The sequence below is a fragment of the Mytilus edulis genome, chromosome 8, assembly GCF_963676685.1.
Source record: "Mytilus edulis chromosome 8, xbMytEdul2.2, whole genome shotgun sequence".
In the NCBI taxonomy this organism is placed as follows: domain Eukaryota; kingdom Metazoa; phylum Mollusca; class Bivalvia; order Mytilida; family Mytilidae; genus Mytilus; species Mytilus edulis.
In genome coordinates, this window is record NC_092351.1 from 89,211 (window position 1) to 106,253 (window position 17,043).

A 17,043-nucleotide genomic window follows, 5' to 3' on the forward strand; every position below is an offset into this window, starting at 1 on the left:
TTTTACGAAAACCTTGAATGTTGTTGAATTTTCATCAAACTTGATCGTGAAAGATCAGGCAACGCATTATTTTGATCGTGAAAGATAATGCGTGACCAGACTTAATACTAGTAATCAGTTATCAATATTTCTTTAACCATTTTATATACCTGCAACTGGTTAAAACCTGTAACTATTTTGATAATAATGAACATTAAAGCTATTGTTTTTTTTTTTAATTCAACTCTTTACATCGAAAGTTAAAAAAACAAAAACAACTAAAAACGTGTCTAAATCAGTGTGACAAATTCAGCTCTGAGAATCGGTCTAGTACAATTCAGACAGACCGCCACTATTTAGCCAATAACATGTGTATGCAACGTTAAAATCAAAATATTAACCATCAACCAAAAACTTACAGCAATAAACAGCATCTTTCATGAACAATTTGAGATTGAACGAGATAACCAACATTTTGTGCAACAGTACTTTCTTAAGTTCTATTTGTCTTTATATACAACGTACCAGATGTCAATTGATTTCCAATGAGATAACTATATACTACAGTCTAAAGAATACCAGAGCGCAACTGCTGAAATGTCTCGTCAGCTTTACTTATGATAGTAAATTTGTTCAACGTCTGTAATATTAAGGGTTTTACTAGAAGTGTCAAATATGCTTAAGATTGTCAATGGTTCATAAAAAGAGGTCAAGGTCAGATGAACCAAGCAATACAGATCTCTACAAACATCCCGTACACCAAATATAGGGGTTTCGATCCACACAGTACCTTAGAAACTAACAAATGTAAAAGTTAGGTTTGGTCAATTAATTTGTAACATAAGGTCGCAAGTATACGAACCCTGACTGACAGCCAGACATAAACATCTTACTAGCATTCAATATCTCAAATACAATTGACGTCATATATGAAACATGCAGACATACATGTACACCATACACTACACCGTGGCGCTATAGCATACAGGTATAAAAGGCCAAACAACATAAAACGATCATTGCCAAATGATGCATAATGAGGTCAATGGTATTTGAAACCTTGCAGAAGTAAAAAATGAACACTTTACAATCATAACAACAGAGTTATCCTAAAGCTTAACGAATACGGACTTGACCACAAAACTAAATCTTGATCCATGAATTGAGTCAAAGTCGAGGTCAGGTGAATCCCGTCTGACAGACATGTAGATAACAGTATATAATATACAAAATGTAGTTATCCTATAACTCGTGATAAGTGAATACTTCACATGACAATAAAAACCCTTCATCCTACAATCAGCCAATTATTAGACAAATAACATGTTCACAAATGCACAAATAATAATTTGTTTGTATTATTTGTACTTGTACAAATAAAATCTCCTGTTACCCCGTTTATATCTTGAGCAAGCGATAATATGGATTGTCTTTATAAGTATCAGTTCATTTTTGACTCCTCTTCGAGGTCTACGTTTGAACAAAAGTTTCAAGTGCCGGGTGTAACTTACAGGATAGCAATAAACATAACATGCTTCAATTTATTGAGGATCTTGGCCTATCTAGTTTTTTTCAATACCTATAACAAATATTAATTATCATATAAGAATAATTTGAACGTCTTCGTAGCATCTGATCTTTCACGATCCTTTTCACGATCTTCAAAAAAGCGGTACATGATCTTTCACGATAAAAAAAAACAATTTTGTGTTAATATTTCTTTTTTTACCAAATTTCAGATTATGTTTATACAAAATAACTATGAGAACCATTTGATTCATTCAAATAGAATGCTCTTATTCGGATAAAAGTAGTTTATTTTATTCGAATTTGTGAAAAATTCATGTTTGTTTACATTTTTTATGTCATTGAAATGTCGAGAAGCAATCTGCCTTTTGTTGTTTTGTAAAAACTATATACCTTTAAAACTGGATTTTCTCACATACTGATCATAATGTTGAACCACTTTGACAGACAGTTTTATTTTGTTGTAAATTTGTCTGTGTAATTAAACAAATTAGATTATTTAATGACCTTTCAAATGTCTTCTCGATTAAATTTCTTTCGCGATCCATTTTCAGACCTTTCACGATCGTCTCGCAATACTTGATCCTCGTTAGATATTCTTTCACGATCATTTCTCTCGTTAAACCGAATGGTGTAAATATACTCATCATTTCATAGATACCAGGACTAAATTAAGTATTCGTCTACAAAAGACTCATCAGTGACGCTCGAATCCAAAAAAAGTTAAAAAGGCCAAATAAAGTACGAAGTTGAAGAGCATTAAATTTTTAAGATGTAAAAGCAGACTATCCGTATCTACATATCTATGAAATGAAATGTAAGGTAAAATGATTGAAACATTTTGTATTATCTATCACAACTGGCAGCACATGGTACTACTGAAGCAATACATTTCTCTGTGATTTTTCACATAAATTAAAAGATTTAGTTTTCATTTGTAACCAGCATTCTTAAACATTGAGAATGGAAATGTAGTATGTGTTAAAGTGATAGTTACATGACAAAAGAGCAGAAAGTAGTCGTAGGCCACTAATGGGTATTTAACAAAGAGAGAAAATCCCTCACCTGGATGTGGGCTTCAGAAGGCCCCTAAACAAAACAAAAAAAACAACAACATAAAAATGAACTTACGATTAAGAACATACAAGACTTACAACAAGAGTGCACACGCTGAAATGTCTCGCATTCTTTATTTATCATTGATATTATATTGATAGTCCTAAATATAAAGCTTCACTATAACTATCACATACACTTAACATTAACCAAGAAAACTAAACATTGACCAATGAACCATGAAAATGAGGTCAAGGTCAGATGAAGCTAACAATTCTTCCATACAACAAATATAGTTGACCTATAGTTTAAGAAAAACAGACCAAAACACAAAACATAACCACTGGTCATTAAACCTTGAAAATGAGGCCAAGGTAAAAAAAAAACATGAGCGACTGACATATAGATCATAAAATATTTCCATACACCAAACATAGTTGATTTATTGCATATAGTATAAGAAAAAAGTCCAAAACTCAAAAACTCAGCTTTGACCACTGAACCATAAAAATAAGGTCAAGGTCAGATGACAACTGCCAGCTAGACATGTACACCTAACAATCATTCCATATACCAACTATAGTCGACCTATTGAATACAGTATAAGGAATCAGACCAAAACACAAAAACGTAACTATAACAACTGAACCATAAAAATGAGGTCAAGGTCATATGACACCTGCCAGTAGGACATGTACACCTTACAGTCCTTCCATACACCAAATATACTAGACTTGTTACTTATAGTATCTGAGATATGGCATTGATCACCAAAACTTAACCTTGTTTACTGATCCATGAAATGAGGTCCAGGTCAAGTGAAAACTGTCTGACCGGCAAGAGGAGTTTGCAAAGTACGCACATACCAAATATATTTATCATATTCCTTAAAATAAGAGAGAATTTAATATTACAAAACATCTTAACTTTTTTTCAAGTGGTCACTGAACCATAAAAATGAGGTCAAGGACATTGGACACGTGACTAACAGGAACTTCGTAACATGAGGCATCTATAAACAAAGTATGAAGCATCCAGGTCTTCCACCTTCTAAAATATAAAGCTTTTAAGAAGTTAAGATAACGCCGCCGCTGCCGAATCACTTTCCCTATGTCGAGCTTTCTGCGACAAAAGCCACAGGCTCGACAAAAACAAGAGACTCCTGACTTGGAACAGACGCAAGAATGCGGCGGGTTTTAACATGTGTTATCTGCTTTTGAGTCGGGTTGTTGTCTCTTTAACATATTACCTATTTCAATTCTCAATTTTATTTGTGACAAATCAACCCTCTTCCTATACGTCTAACCAATGTAGAAGAAACAAACACACAGCAATACCCACAGTAGAACTCAGTTTAAAAAAAGTTCGAGTCCAATGTCAGAATAGAAAAGAAACTAAGCAAAATGACAATGATTAGAAAAAAGAAGATGTGGTATGATTGCCAATGAAACTCTCTACAAGAGACCAAATGGCACAGAAATTTACCATTAAAGATTACCGTACGGTCTTCAACAATGAACAAAGCCCATACCGTATAGTCAGATATAAAAAGCCACGAAATGACAATGTATAACAATTCAAACGAGAAAACTAACGGCATAATTTATTGTTAACTTTCATAAATCTTGAACATAAATGAAATCAATTATATAAGATCGATAAAGCAACGGAAATCAACTTTGTATATTCATATGAACGATAATACTTGTAATAATAGTAATATTTTTTTTACTTAACGAAGGTAACTCATTTAACATACAATTGTTAATCTCACACAAGGCCTTCACATATTTAAACAAACAATTCATATATCAATCAATGCATATAGCACAATAATCAATAGATATGTACACAATTACAAATATGCTACATTACATTGCTGTTCGGAGTACCATCGCACCTCCGAGTCCTACATATATACACAAGCATGAATACTGACTGTAGAACTAGCATGTCAAGAATGTCCTAAAAAAAGTTTGTCTACTCATTTTGTTTTGTGATCAAGAGATTAGCACATTTCATCTTTTAAGGTGTAATACCACCAAATCATGGTACGTCACATCTGGTTGTACACGAAAATAGATTAGGTCGAAAATAATATTCCCGTGAATTTGACAGTTGCAGGCACTTAACTCAACATTTTATTGCAGTAAAACATTTCTGTGTCATAAACATATATGTCTTGGGTATTTCAAAGCACCATTATTTTTTTATTAGGGATTTCTATAGAATATTTTGTAAACTTGAGGTTAAATGGTTACTAAACATTGTACACAGATTAAATAAGAGGAGAAATTTGATTGGTTAACTTCCAGTGAATGTTATTTTCTTATATGCAATGAAATGTCATAATGTGAAGTTTTTTCTATTGTACTGGACAGGATAACACTTTACTCTTTCCAAGCATTTTTTATTTGAAACAGAGATAAATTCTACACATTTGTTTGAAAAGTGCAAATTTACAAAGACTAATAGGGGAAAATCAAGGATGGTAAACACCTTAAAGCTTTCTACATCTCTTAAATTCTTTAAATCATTTGGCAAAGTATTCCAAATGATTAGACCAGAATATTGAAAAGTCTTTTTGAAGTATTCCAACTTTGGCCTTGGTATATGAAGATGTCCAGATGTTGTTGACCTAAGAGAATAACTACATAGATTACTGCACGCAGTAAATTTACTTGTAAGATAATCTGGCGCGAGTCCATTCATACATTTAAACATTAAAATGCCTTGAAAATATTTTATCCGCGTAAAAAAGGTCATCCAATTAAGTTCTTTAAACATTGATATTGATGGATAGTCGAATAGCTTATTCAAAATTTATCTTGCTGCGCTCTTTTGTAGTTTATGAATCCGCTCAACGTTGCAATTTGCGGCAAAACCCCCCTAGGTGCAACAATAATCAAATATTGGTGATATATAACAATTATAAAAAAAGGATAAGACCTTTGCGAGGTAAGAATCGTTTTAATCTATTAAGCAGGTATAATCTGCTTGAAAATATTTCACATGCTTTATCTATGTGAATTGACTTTGATAGATTTTTATCAATATGGATACCAAGCAGAGATGGATCTGATTACTTTCAATGTAATGAATTAAATTACAATTACTTTGTCATTTGTACGATTAAATTTACATCATTTCTTAAAGTTTTTGATTAAATTGATGATTACATTGGCAAAGTAATCATGATTACATCTGATTACAATGAATTTAAAAAAAACCCCATTTTGTATGATGATAATGAATAAACGTTTCAAATATAACTATAGCATTTTTTACGAAAGTATTGTGTTTGCTATATTATAAAATTAACCAGTTTAATCAAATTGTAAACAAAATACAAGTGCTAAAAATCATTGCATTTTACTTGTCCAGTCCAAATACATACACAAGTTTGCTTATTTTAAACAAGATATTTGTTTAACTTTTAATTAATTTTGTGCTAATTAGATAAGTGATCACATGTCTGGTTTATCTATATATATATTGTCCTACAGCTACACTCAATTGGTAATTGCAAAAAAAAAAAAAAAGTTAATTGGTTTCCTACCTGTCAATTCAAAGTTGACAAAAATCACAACACTAACAAAAGATTATAATTAAGGGTTAAAGAAAAGTATTACTTGAATATAACAGTTATTTTCAAATATATATATGTACATCTTTAAATTGTGAATAAATGCACAATATCTTTTATTAAGGCCAGAAACATATAATTGTATTATATGTCTCTTTCTTAGGCTTTTCAATACTGTAACAGTTAATTTTTTACTGAAGGTTACAAACCAATTATCATGCTTTATAAAAAAAGTAAATCGAACTATCTTAACATGTTGAAAATTACTTAAATAAGAATAACAAAAAGCCATAAACAGAGTTTAAGATTTTTTTCATTGTAATCAGAATGTAATCATAAAGTAATCAGGATTACAGGTTATTTTGAACAGTAATTGATTAAATTAAATTACATGTAATCAGATTTCTGGCTGATTAATGATTACAATGATTACTTGAGAAATTGTAATCAATTACAGCTGATTCACGATTACAATTACAATTACCCCAAGTCTGATACCAAGAAGTTCTTCTACTTTCACATTGTCAAATGCAGTTTGATTTTGCGATAATACATGTACACACAAGACATCATTAAAATTCTCAAGTTTTCTCTCAGATCCCATAAGCATAAATTTTAGACTTTTTGTTATTTATTATCACATTGTTTTTAGCTCACCATTCAATTACGATTTCAAAGTCTTTATTTAAACAAGAGTTTAAGTTTGAAAGAGATTTGGATGATATATGCAAAGTTGTGTCATCTGCATATAATTCAGACTCTGTGTGTTCTACTTTAAACGGGAGATCATTTACATAGATTAAGAATAACAAAGATGGGATCCCAAATGTTACTTAATTGTAACCTGATTCAGTTGTTTCAATGTTAACCTTGCAATCTATTTGAGAGATAGGATGAAAACCAAAGAAATTTGTTTTTGTCTCGGACGATAACGCTGCTTATAATATCATTATTGTTCCAAGTAAATTTCACTTTGAGGTTTTGACAAAAAGATATCACCAATTCACTAACATTCAAACTGACTTCATTTTCAGAAAACGACAGCTGTAACAAACATAAACTTTAAGCTACCTCTTTACAAGCAGAACCAAATATAGTGAAAATCCCAACTATTTACTGGCTTCCGAAGCTACACAATACACCTTACAAATATGTATTTATTTGGCCTTCAAGCCATTGTTCCACTACTAAACTATCTATTTTTCTCACGAGTACACTTGGTACAACAAAAAAACCTGCATACTTCTTATACGTTCAGGTATTTCACATCTAATCTTTTATGGTAATATTCTTTACTATGCACACAAATTCACCTCAGAAGCTATCAAAACCTTTCAACATTTATATTAAGAAGGGATAAAGTTACGATACTGTTGTCAGGTCATCAAAGATTGCATATTTTGGCTTTAATATTGATTCACTTTGCATCGGAATTAAACACATTTAGTTAGCCAGTTGTTGGCATGGCACGGGTTATGTTCTTCTCATATATTTTATGATGGTATAATACTAAACCCCTAACGGGAGGGATTGTGCCTGATATTCATATGATGAAGACATAATCTCCCAATCACTTTAATTGATGTCTGAAGCTGGCATGTCAGTAACTGCTGGTAGTATTTTGTTGTTATTTATTTATTATTGTAATTTTCTTTATTTTCTTTTGTAACCTCTTCTGACATCAGAATCGGACTTCTCTTGAACTGAATTTTACTGTGCGTAGTGTTAAAAAATCGTTTACTTTTTTTTTACATTGGCTAGAGATATAGCGGGAGAAGTGAGATCTCAAAAACATGTTTAACTAAACCCTGCCGCCTTGTGCGCCTGTCACAAGTCAAGAGCCTCTGACCTTTGTTAGTCGTGTATGCTTTTTAATTTTAGTTTCTTGTGTATAAGTTGGAGTTAAGTATGACGTCCATTATCACTGAACTAGTATAAATATTTGTTTTGTGGCCAGCTGAAGAACACCTCCGGGGGCAGGAGTTTCTATCTGCATTAGAGACCTATTGGTGACCTTCTGCTGTTGTCTGTTCTATGGTCGGGTTGTTGTCTCTTTGACACATTCCCCATTTCCATTCTCAATTTTACACATACTATGTGGCGGGGTTAAACATCTTAGCGGACGACAAACCGCCCCTAACTTGGGACAGTGATGTAACGGTACAACACAAGAACAGATTGTTAACATCAGTTAAAAAAGGCTCATCAGTTAGATACCAAATAAATTAAAATAACAAAACACAGGGTGGACGTGGGAGGGTACTTTTACATCCCAATAATAAAAAGACACTAAGTACAGAGCAGAGAGTACTGACAGCTTGTTCAAAGCCAATAACAACTCAGAAAAAAACCCATGCATCTTAGACTTATACCACGTACACAGTTCACACTATGCCTTTCAAAACCGGGGTCGACCCGAATTGGTTAATACGGGTTAGATTCATGAAGTGTGAACGCCTTAACCCATGGCGAACCCAAATTAAAATTACGCCTCATATTAGGTGGAGGTAATGTGGGTTGAACCTGGGTCAATTACCTGCCTTCCATATGTGAACGCAAAGTTAATGTGAAGTTGTTGCTATGGTGGTACATGCAGTTTTTCTAAAATTAAGCAGTTGTAAAGCTAATCTGACTTATCGAGTCGTTATATTCCGACTCCCTATCGATCGCTACATTAACCCGACTTATCCAGTCGTTATATTCCGACTGCCTTTCGATCGCTACATCAACGCGGCTTATCCAGTCGTTTTATTCTGACTCCCTATCGAGCTACATTAACTAGAGGACACTGACCGACAGAATACAGAATACGGTTGGACCAAGGTGTATCATGTATAATAGAGGTGACCGTGAAAATCCAGTGAAGCTACGGATGAGACATCCTGAATATTCAGTTTTACCTCGTAAAAACTTACACACCAACCCAAAGTCCTTTATTCTCAATTGTATCTTCAAACTTCAAGTTTCCTGAGCGAAAATTCTATATATTTTCGACGAAACTAAATATGATGGGCCGAATTTAAATTTAATAAGTATCTCATAAAGACTAATACTCGATATGAATATCTAGGCAAAATAAATATGGATACGCAAACGTCAAGTTATTTTCAACAATATGCGGTGTTTATTTTCCAATTTGTGCAAGTGATTATCTTCTCTTGATATCACCAGTAAAAAAAGGAGTTTACTTTACAAATACCGGAAAGAAAATAAACGAAATTCGACAATCCCGGCAAGGAAAATACTCTACGTTGAAGATTGTTTTTGCGAGAAAATATGAAATTTTTACAAAAGTGTGTCCACCATGCGTTGCACTGCCCTATTATTACAATGGTAGAATAGAATGATATACAATTGGATGAAAATTATATATATACATGTATCCATACTATTAAACGAGAAGACCTCTTCCTTCCGCAATAAACTGATCATCATGCCTCTGTGTCCTATTGGTACCATGCATAGTCGCATTTGTCATCCGTTCTTATGATTATTCAGTTTGGGTTATTTTGGGAGAAAAACTGAAAAGGTGTTAGACCACCAATTAAAAATCCCTATCTGTTCAACCAAATTTTGCAATTTTCACAGCTTTCTAAATAGTTTACCTTAAGTTTAACTTCATAGAAACCAGGTATATCCTTAATTGTACATGTATCAGCTTTCTACATGCCAATTTTCACCATACCTTTAAAGCCTTCTAACAAAATAACTGACCATCAAACAGAGGTACTCCAAAACAAAAACCTGGTTTTCTGGAAATCTAAAATTAGTATACTATGGAGCGCATTAATCCTCAATTTTTAATGCAAACTCATAGACAAGTAAATTTTGGCTCAAAATGATCTAGATATATTTCTCTTTCACCAAAAGTTTCATTTCTGCAAATTTGTTGGTTAGTTTAAGTAAACAAGGACATCAAAAGCACTATTTTGTGTCAGAGTAGGGCTACTTTTACAGAATTTCTAAATTGGAGGGAGTAATTGGTGGTCTGACACCAAAGGCGTCCGGGTATTGTTTCCGTCATCGGACCGACTTTTAAGTCATAGACAATATTTCCGGTTTTTAACTTTTAAACATAATTTTCATAATTATTCAGAGAGAGGACAGTACAAATAATTATGACGTCTGGCAAGTATATATTAATTTTTATTCTGGGAGTAAGGCGTCTCAGAAAAAAAACATAATAGCCTTGCTAGAAGTCATAATTATTTGGACTAGGGACAGGAAAATTATTTTTGCGTTATTCTGCATGTATACTATGATTATACTCCTTATAATAATAAATACTATATAGAGAGACTCTATATAATATAGGAATGATTGCCGTGGAGAAGCAACTTGGAATGGATAGTTAATAGCAAATACACTTTATTAATAATATACGTATGTTCATAGTACAATGGAATTGCCTAATCTCGGACTAAGCAGGGTGTAGGAATACTCCAAGTTTTTCTGCAAGGACAGGCCTATTTTTGTACCATTGAAATGTGTTGGTTAAAGCAGAATGTTGGAATACGTAGGTGTCGGATTAGGCAGGTTACACTGTATAAAGAAACGCGAAGATCATGGAATTTAATAGGAAAAAAACGGACTTTTACAAAAGGGAAGGGCTTATGACAATTGTCCTGTCTCGAAGTACCTATGACTTTCCAGTGGCGGATCTAGAAATTTCCATCAGTGGGACCCACTGACTGCCTAAGAGGGGGCTGAAAAAGTCATGCTTAAATTATTCCATATATAATCAACCTTTTTTTCAGAAAAGGGTTGGCCCGGGCCCCCGGAAAAACCCTTTTAATCCGCCTCTGCAGTTTTGATACCTTTTATGAAATTCTCTAGAAAATATTTTACAAAATTAATCCTACAACAGTTTGCATACTTACAAACAAGCTCTAAATACCCGCGATTTCACGGGTGTGTTTTAGTAAACTGTTATATTAACAACAAATCAGTGTATACTGATGTATATCACTACAATATAATAGTCATTACGGTGATGTTGAATTTCCTGTCATTTATAATATATTTTCATCATCCACACACGACTTGTCCCCCCCAAAAAAAATCTCTGTTTTAGGTATAGAATTGTGAATTTTTTTTCTTTGACAAGTGACAAGTGTTTTTAACCATCCATACAAAATTGCGGTTATCCGATTTTCAGTACTTCAGTTCTTTGATTAATTTATGCTCCTGGTAGAATTACTTTCATGCAATAAAACATATTTTAACCCGGATTTATTTTGTTATCAATCAATTTATGTATTTCGAACAGCGGTATACTTCTGTTGCCTTTCTCAAACAATTTGCATAATCTTTCTCAAAATAAAATAATAAACAGTACTGATCATTTATATTTTATATTCTATATATTTCATAACAATTGGTGGGACAAATCTTGGGCACTTTACTTAAATAATGATCAATGCATTATTAAATTTGCCAAGAATTTGCCATTTGAATAAATTCATGTTTGTTACAAAACATCTCTATGAGGGGGAGGGGCATTAGGGGATCCGTTAACATGTTAGCAACACTTCGATTTGGGCAAAAACAATTAACAACAAATTCAAAACGTTGATAACAGAACTTAACACAGTGGGTTGAAATAGTTAACCACTGGCGGATCTAGAAATTATGATAAGTGGGGGCTCGCTCCAGTCACGCTTCAGTGATTCCCTATATAAGCAACCAAATTTTTCCCCCAAAAGGGGGGGGGGGGGGGCTCTTAATTCACCTTTGTTAACAGTTCAACATAGAAAGGTATTGCATCCCCCCCCTTTTCCACCACTAACTTTTTAAGCTAGTTTTTGCTTTTATTAATGTAGCTTACTTTAGTATAGAGATAATTATATAAGGCAGCAACCATTTGATTTGGGGGGGGGGGGGGGGGGGCTATGGATCTTTTTCTTTTTCTCGGACAAACTTTTTTTTCGCCTTTTGCGAAAAACAATCTTTTTTTTGGCGACAATGCGAAAACAATTTTTTTCTTTCAATTTTAGCATTACATATATTAGTGGCAGCTGAGGGTGATACAAACATTTTTTTTTCTCAAAGTCAAAAACAAAATTATTTTTTTCTCCAAAAACTGGAAACAAAGAAACAAACAAATCCATAGCCCTTAAATACAATACTTACTGACCTTCATTTCCTTTTTTCAGATGTTTCTTCCTCCAGAAATGTTCTTCACAATGTATTTTCTATTGTTATTGTTTGTGCTTTTGTCCATCCATGGACTATCATGAATTTGTCAGATTATTGTTATTGTTTGTGCTTTTGTCCATCCATGGACTATCATTAATTTGTCAGATTATTTCTAGTAGGAATGAAAGTTTCTAAGACGTATAATTTCAAACGCAAGAAAGACCTGTTCTTGTTGTTTCACTTTTCCAATGTGTAACAGTTACTTTTATATTCATGACCCTGACACATATTTTGCTAACGCTAATGACGTATGTTGAAAAAGTAAACAATGTCACCGTCAATTTGTGTAGGGGATCAAAAAGGGGTCCAATTACTTTGAAATGGAGGTATCGTATGGAATTATGAAAAACAACAATTTTTAATCACCATTTCATTCATATCTTTAAAATAATCAGTATTTTAGAGTACTTTGGAAACAGTTACAATGAAAAACTTTACTGTTTTGAATTGGAAACGCAGACAAAACAAGATACAAATTGACATCACTGATGGTCACTAAAATTGATGTATTACAGTAAAACACTATGAGATATGAAATAGGTAACCCGGGTTCATTTTAGATTATAATCGTTCTTTTCCGTCATTTGTATACGCAAAGAGACGAGCTATTAAAATTCGATGTTTTGTCGAACAAAAAGGATGGCTGATAGATCTACATAGTTGTATAAAGAAGTAATAGCTTTTCTAAAGTGCTCCGGAAGGGTAAGCAGATCCTGCTCTACATGTGGCACCAGTCTTGTTGTTCATGTTATTACAAACCCTGGGTAATATTAGTTACATAGTGTGTTATTGACCTAATACGGCTCAAATATGGAACAGTTTACCAAATGAAATAAAAATGAGTAATACACTTGTATCTTTTAAAACAAAATGTTACAAATTTTTCATCAATTGTGCAAATTAATATGCTTTTTCATTATAGGGAAACTTCGCAAAAAAATCAAAAATTGATATTATGTTCATTCTGTATTAAAATGCTCAAATTCATAGATATTAAAGTTTTATTCCACTAGATAAGCGATCACCATCGATTTTAAATTTAGAGTATCAATTCTCTGCGTTCGGCCATTTTGTCTTCTTTCCCAATTAATAACAACGATATGTCTATAAACCACAAAGGAACAAAACTACAGTAACCGATGTAGTCGTAATTGCGTGTCGATATCTTGTCAATCGTACGGTTGTTTTATCCGACTAACTAACTTGATACGGAAATTATTCTTATTTTTTTAAAATTACCATGGTCTTGTTTTAAACTGTTGATATTGGAATTAGGTAAAAAGTCAAAGTTGAAATCATAAATAAGTGTTCCGTGAAAATTGTTTTCGAAAATCAAATTTGTTTTAAAGTAATAAACTTTTTCAAATAAATTCTGATCTTCCCTCATCTGATCACCAGCATGGCAAAAGGTATTATTTCCAAAGGTATTGTGAGGGGTGTGAGGTGACAAGTCCAGGTATTCAAGCGATTTCCTGTCGGGCTTGCAAGTTCATGCATCGTTTCACTTCTGCAGGTATTGATCAGTGTACACGGCCGATAACTTATAACTTTCAATTTTGAACTATCAGATGTACAAGTAATAGCTTTTATAAAAAGCTTGTCGTATTTTAGCTGATTATATTGAGATCAGTGGTTTGTGAGTAGTTTATTTTTATTGGAATATTGCACTTCAAGCAATATGAAAACATAGCTTTTTTTCTACTAATTTGTCATTTTTGTTGTATTATTGGTGGACCCGTGTTATAATGGAAGGAGACTTAAAAAAATTGAGAATGGAAATGGGAATGATATTATAATAAAATGTATTCTGTGTCTATAATCAACTTGATAAAAATAGCATATAACCTACACATACTTTTGAGGATTACTACTTGACAAAATGGACAACAACAGAAGGCAGTGGCGGATCCAGAGGGGGACGTAAAGTGTGTACGCCCCCCCCCCCCGCCCTTTTGCTCGTTTTTTTAAAATGATTAATCATACGCGACTATGTGAACTTTGCCATTTCCTGTGTACTCTATTATTTAATTTTTATCCGACAAGTCTTTACTTATAGATATTTTTCGCTGGAATTTACTGAATGATTGTCAAAGTCATGTGATTCGCTATGGGAGGTGACCAGTACTTCGAAAAACGTCGCTCAGTCATTTTGAAATTCAAATTACAGTAACACATTGCTTAAGCTGAGGGTTACAATCATGACACCTTCAAAGCGACATAGGATTGAGCAAGAACGTATTGACTTCTATTTCACTATTCCACCAAACAGGAAGTAATACTCTATAGACTATAACACTCTCATGAAAAAAGTTCCATGGCAATATTATTTACCTACGAAATAAAATTGAGAAAGGAAATGGTGAATATGTCAAAGCGACAACCACCCGACCATAGAGCAAACAACAGCCGAAGGCAACCAATGGGTCTTCAATGTAGCGAGAATTTCCGCACCCGTAGGTGTCCTTCAGCTGGCCCCTAAAATATGCATAATAGTACAGTGATAATGGACGTCATACTAAACTCCGAATTATACACAAGAAACTAAAATTTAAAATCATACAAGACTAACAAAGGCCAGAGGCTCCTGACTTGGGACAGGCGCAAAATTGCGGCGGGTTTTAGATAAGCGAAAACATGTTTAACCCCAAACGCCATTGTCATGATTGATATGGACTATATAAAATTGCTGTTTGGTGTGAACCAAGCTTTGCGTTGAAGACCAAACTACAACCTTTAATAGTTTACTTTTATAAATTGTGACTTGGATAGACAGTTGTCTTTGGTACTTACATGTATATGAGATCCAGTAATATCTATCTACAAGATTGAGAACACATTTTTTTGTAATAAATTTAAAACATATTTAATTCTGTAATATCTGATAATATGTATCAGTTATTTGTGATTTTTCATTTGATGTGTACTCTCTGGTAATGTCAGTATCAGAATGATCAGTTGATTGGTTGTGATTAGAAAAATGGGGCAGTTTGCAATTGTCATGTGCAGGTACACCACATGTGGATCTTCTTTCCCCTCTCATTTATAAAATTGTGCATGATATTTATCACAGAAACGCACCAGTATTTTGGTGAATGAAAAACTTGTCATATTAAATTAAAGTCAGAGGTGGAGTTAGAGGGTTTTTCGGGGGGCCTGGGCCACCCCTTTTTTAGGAAGAATTTTGTTGTTTTTATAGGGAATCACTGAAGCATGACTGGAGTTGGCCCCTTCTTAGGCAGTCAGTAGGCTCCCGCTTATGAACATTTCTGGATCCACCACTGAAAGTTTGAGTAAAGTTAATAGATAAGGATTTATGACAAATTATGTTGAAATTTGCACAGATAATGAATGAAAAATCTAGTAAATTAAAAAAAAGGCACTATTATTAAAAGTTTTCCTTGCTTATTCACAAGGACATATCATATCCTCCATGCTATTCCGATCTGAGTTTTTATTCATACATGTACATACATGTAGTCTGGTGCTGTTCCAAGTAGTCTTCTTTTTTCTGTTTCTTGAGAAGTATTTGTTTTACCTGTTCAGTCACTGTAAAGTGTTACAATTCATATTTAAACGCAACACATAAATAGTGACCAAAAAGGTATGGCTATCACATGAGAGAAGCTAGAAAAAAGTCAAATGTATACATTTTAAACATTTTTGTGGGACCATGAAAATGTGGTTTATAGATAAACCATAGAACAAATAAGCAAACAATTCAAAGGAGATGTACATGTAAGATGAATTATGAAAAAAAGGGCCATGGCCAGGGGCCCCAAACTTGATAGCATTTGGTGTTGAACAGGTAAAATGTTTGCAGTGACAATAAATATAGCCTTTGTTAGAGGTGACCCAGGTCGCCTTTCTCTAAATCAGCTATATTAAACATATTTCTGGGCCAGCTTGAAAAATAAATGAAAATGACTTTAAAAAAAGCTAATAGAAATTACACCAAATTTGGGAGACATCTATTTAAATGTCTGAAATAATAAGAAAGTTGACAAGAACTAAGCTTTTTCAGATAATATACAGACTATTGCAGTCAGCCTATAATAGACTCTTTGCCTCCTGAAATGTTTGCTTATACACTGTGCTTTCCTATAATGATTTAAAATCAGTGTGATAGTTTTCATGAAGAACACTGAGCGTACAGGTATTATGACAAGATAAATGTTGTGTTACATGTACATGTATCTACCCAAATAAGTAAAATATAAAAATTCTTGACTTCTAAAACCAGTGATTGATCTCCTGATTTATATCTCATCACTCTATGCAGATGCTGTGTGGAAAAAAAAATTGACTTACCAGTATGCTTCTATCCATTGAGTTGATTTATTATTAATTATTTTGCTTTGGATACACCTTATTGCTACAATATGTATATGTCTGCCATTACAAACTGTACATGCATGTACATCACATATATTCCATGTAAAATTTTGATGTTTTAATACAAAATATATGATGCCACAATGGAAAAGTAATTGTTGTATGACGTTAATGGTTAAAATCGGACAGATTCTCAGGTCAGCTGGGACAATAATGGGGGGCTGGGGGAGATGGCGAATTCTCCAGTCATGCTTCAGTGATTTCCTACATAATCAACCAAATAGTAATGTTCATCACGAAAAAATATACTAAGTGTAAGACCTGATGATCATGATGTGAATAAATTGAAATCAGACATATCAAAT